Source organism: Mus caroli, unplaced genomic scaffold (genome assembly GCF_978045245.1).
Source record: "Mus caroli unplaced genomic scaffold, Mus_caroli_1 scaffold_19, whole genome shotgun sequence".
In the NCBI taxonomy this organism is placed as follows: Eukaryota; Metazoa; Chordata; class Mammalia; order Rodentia; family Muridae; genus Mus; species Mus caroli.
In genome coordinates this window covers 59,727,969-59,732,635 of record NW_028227274.1, presented here as the reverse complement: position 1 = coordinate 59,732,635, position 4,667 = coordinate 59,727,969, and the positions used below count along the sequence as shown (strand labels likewise).

The following is a 4,667-nucleotide window of genomic DNA, read 5'->3' as shown; positions in this document are numbered from 1 at the left end:
TTCAGGCATCCAGCCAGCCATCTAACCAAGAAGTGGATGTTCACAGTTACACTTACTATGCACTGGAGAGACAGTAAGCAACAAAGCCAGCCTCCTCCCTTTAGAGACTCATGATGTGGTGGGTAGAGTCGAGTATACAGGCAGCCATGTTCTAAGAAACTCAAAGCAGAATGTGAGCCCTTAACGAGGAGAATACAGACCAAAGGATCACATACTCCATTTAAGGGGATCTAGTAAGATAGTGTTGGGATGCTGAATTTTAAATTGGGCCAAGAACCTTGAATGTGTACATTACCCAGTAGGAGAGACAGTGCTTGCAAAGGGGAGAATGGCTCACTCACCAGGAGGCCCTGGAATTGGCAGGTGGTTGATATGCAGCAACCCATGGTAGAACATGTGACAAATTCCACTCACTGATATTTAGTGAGCCTCTACTATGGTGTCAGACTAAGGGCTTGCTTAGGATAAGAAAGCATTTGGGATTTGAGTCCAGAGGGCCTTGAATTCTGTTCTATCTGTTTCCCAATAAAGTTGAGATTAAAATGTGGTTTTATTGCTGGGTGTGGTGGTACATGCCTGTAATTTCAGCACTTGGGGGATGGAGCAGAGGCTCAAGGTCCTCAACTACATAGTGAGTTTGAGCCCAGCCTGCATGAAGCCCATCTCAAAATCCATAATAATAAAAATTTAAAACCTAAAACAAAATGAAACAAAACACAACTAAAACGTGAGTCTCTTTTAGAAGAGGCCACTGTCTTCATCATGTACTGCTCCTGGGTGCCTACAGCTCACACATCTGTGTACATAAAGAGGAATCAGGACATTGTCTCAACACCTTGCTTCCTGGGTTCACAATTGTGATTGAATGCACACTGTCTCCTATAGGCTTCTGAGGTTGGTCCTCAGCTGTGGTAGTGATTTGGAAGGCTGTATAAACTTTCTAACTAGAGGAGGTAGATCACTAGAGGTGATGTTGAGAGGTTGTCTTTTTTTAGCCTCTCTCTCTGTCTCTGTCTCTGTCTGTCTCTCTGCCTGTCTGTCTCTGTCTCTCTCACTATGTGTGTGTGTTCCACATGTGTGCACATACCTTCAGAGACCATAAGAGTACATCAGATCTCTTGCTCCCCAGACTTGGAGTTACAGGTGGTTTTGAGTTGCCTGATGTGGGTGCTAGGGATTAAACTCAGGTCCTCTGTAAAAGTAGCAAATTCTCTTATCTGCCAAGTCATCTCTCCAGAGTTTGGGCTTTGAGGCTTTATAGCCTGATCCCACTTCCTGTGTGCTCTCTGCTTTCTGACTGCAAACATAGTATGACCAGCCAGATCCTCCTGCTGCCATGCCTTCTCCACTATGATGGTCTGTATCTCTTCATAAATTGTGTGTCAGAATAAACCGTTTGTGTTGGTTTCATGGTAGTTTGAATGGGAAGTGGTCACCAAAGGCTTGGTATTTGGACCCAGTTGGTGTCAGCATTTGGGAAGGTTATAGAATCTTCTAGAAAGCATAGGCATGCTGGAGAAGGTGTATCAGTGGGAGTGGGTTTTAAGGCTGTATAGTCTTGACCTACTTCTAATTCAGTCTCTCTGCTTCCTGTGTTTGCAGCTGAGATGTGATCTCTCAGCTTCCTGCTCTTGCCAGCATGCCTGCAGCTTGCTGCCGTGCCTCGCCGCCATGTTAGACTGTGCTCCCTCTGGAATCTTAAGCCAATGTAACCCTTCTAAAGATGCTCTTGGTCATGGCAGTTTATCATAGCAACAAAAAGCAACCAATACAATTCCATTTTCTGTTGCTGTGAAAAATACCCCAACAAAAACAATTTATGAAAGAAAGTCTGTCATAGTGGGCAAGTCACAGCAGCAGTAACTTGAAGCAACAAGTCAGGTCTATACCTATAAGAATAGAGTAAATGAATGTGTGCTTATATTTGCTTTCATCTTTTTTTATACAATCCATGACCCAAACTCAGGGACTAATGGTCTTGACTAGTTGTTAACTGGTCCATCCCATATCAATTAACATAATCAAGAACATTTTTTCATAGCTATCTCACAGATTCACAGACCGGCCTGGTCTAGAAAATTGTTGAAACTCCCTCATGGTGATTATAGATTGTGTCAAGTTGATGAATGAAACCCTATCATGTCCCTCCTGTGCATTGTTTATTAGCAGCTATTTGGTCACAAGAAGAATAGTACCAGTAATATAGAAAACTAGTACCAAGAGTGGGGTGTTGTTGTAATAAATCTGACTATATGGTACTTGGCCCTTGGAACTGCTTTGCCAGAGGAATAGGGAAGAATTTGGAGCTGCAGGCTAGAAAAACTATGGAAAGGTTTACTAGGTCATTCTGATGGATGTTTGGAAGACCAGAATGTGGAGAGAAATATGGACACTGAAGGCCTGACTCAGGAGATTTCAGAGAATAACAAAGTTTATAACAAGAATTAAGATAGAGCTAGTCCAGCTGTATGCTGGCAAAGAATATAGCCACACTGTACCTGTCTCCTGAGAATTGGCTTTTCCTGTCCTGGCATCCAGTGTGAACAGAAGAGACCATGCTCTGATGCAAGGTTACAACTGTGAGCTACCACAGCCCCCTTGGGTTTCAGATGCAAAGATGAAACAGAACTTAGAAACTTTATTGTGTGTCTTGAAAACAAGAAAAATCAGACACTAAAGGTGGAAGACAGAGGTAACTTGAAAAGCATCCATAGCAGTGACTGGCTAAGTACTTTGAAAAGTATCTAAGACATTTGTTATCCTTCAAGATTCAGGATTGGCAAGAAGAAACTGACTGGATGCTTAGTTTAGCTATGAGACTTGAATATGGAGATAATGCTGAAAGAAACAAGGACCTAGTACCTGATAACACAGAAAACACTGACAACTACAAGCACAGTCACTGATCAATTCGACCATATATAATCCTGAATTTAAGGCTGCTGTAATGGCTCTGGCTAACCTCCTTCAGATTCACTGGTTACCCAGTGATCCTTAAGCCAATTTGCATTTTGGTTGAGGAAACACCTAACACAAGATGCTGTTGCTAAAGCAAATCCAACAAAAGAGGGCTTCCCTGTCACTGTAGACAAACACGTTCTTGGTTTTAGTGCAGGAGCTGCAGTTCTTGATGAAGCTGCTCAGAATCTGCAGTTGCCACATGTAGAGAGGTACAGACAAAACTTGATGGATCCATAGGACCCCTTCAGACAATTGCTGCTGAGCCAAAGACAGACCGCAGACTGGGGAATCATGGAAGATAAGCACTTGGGGATTTTTCACCTGCTTAGGATGATGGGAACGGTGTTTGGAAATCCCATGTTAGGTTTTCAAAGGAGGAATCCCAGAAATTTGACTATGTTCTAGAGATTTATCAACACTGCTTTTTTTTTTTTTCTTAAATAAGTTTGAAAGTGTAGGGTAATGAGAATGAGGACTAATTTGTTTGGTGAAGGAAATTTCAAGATTTGATAGCATTGAAGTTGTGTCATTCTTACCGTTCACTGATCTTTTACACACACACACACACTCAGGACCAGCAAATGGGCCAGAAAGTTATTTTTAAAAATGTGCAGTTTAGCAGGAAAACGAGAAAGTTTAAAGTTGTGAACGTGATTGATTTGGATTCAGAAGCAATTATACTGATCGAAGAGTTTAGCAATATTCACAATAAACTTTTTCCTCTGCTCTGGGACAACAGGACCATGCCTTGAGGGCAAGATTTCACCTGTCAGCTTTCATCTAGTGAAAATGCAAGTTCATCTGAGAGGAGAGAACTGGAACTGAGATTGTTGCTGGAGAGGCCCTTGATCAAACATTGAGGATTGGATTCTCTAGCTAGAGGCATACGAAGGCTACCACCTTGGAACCTAAGGGAGCAAGAATATATCTCCATCAGCAGAACTTGGCAGCCTTCTCTACATGGCACTGTTGGTATGAGACACAAAATTGTTAAGAGTCTCACAGAGGCATGGACAGGGGGCTGTCAAAGCCAGGCAATGTGTGACAGGTTGGGACCTCTGTGTGGCGCTCCATTGTATGAAGCTATGAGGGTAAAGATCAAGCTGCCACTCTAGCATGGTAGGGATGCCGGGGCTATCGACATCAACCAAAGAAAGCTATAGGCATGGAGTGTAGCTGGCCCCAGAGAAAGGCTGTGTGTGTTGCAGATGGCAGAGCTGGAGGGAAAGGCTTAGGTAGCCCTTGGGAACCCAGGTGATTTTATCACAAGTCCTGGATGCTGGACATGGAGCTGAATGATTTAGTGTTGTTCCTGTAGGATTTGGGTCTTGCTTTGGTCTGATCATTCCTTGTTATCCTTTTGTTCTGCATGCCTAGAGGGGAACGATACTCCTATGCTGTTGTATGGTGAATGTATCTAATTTGTGTTTTGATTTTATAGGGCCTCCCAGTTAAGAGATTACTTCGAGGTTCAGAAGAGAAGTTGGGCTCTTGAACTGTGTTTGTGCTACTGACGTGGGGGTTGTTGAAGCTGGAAAGAATGGATCCTGAATGGTGAGATGGCCACAAATCTATGGAGACTAGGAATGGGATATTGTGGTTTGAATGCAAAATGCCCCACAGAAGCGTAGGTTAGATGATGGTGGCACTGGCTTGCAAGGTTGTGGAACCTTTAGGAGGTAGTACTTTGGTGGATGACGTGGTTC

At 43.1% G+C, this 4,667-nt stretch overlaps 1 pseudogene; it reads left to right on the top strand.

Moving 5' to 3' along the window:
* The first annotated feature begins 2,555 nt into the window (after positions 1-2,555).
* On the top strand, positions 2,556-3,263 carry LOC110284429 (tRNA-splicing ligase complex subunit RTRAF pseudogene; annotated as a pseudogene).
* Positions 3,264-4,667: the final 1,404 nt, after the last annotated feature.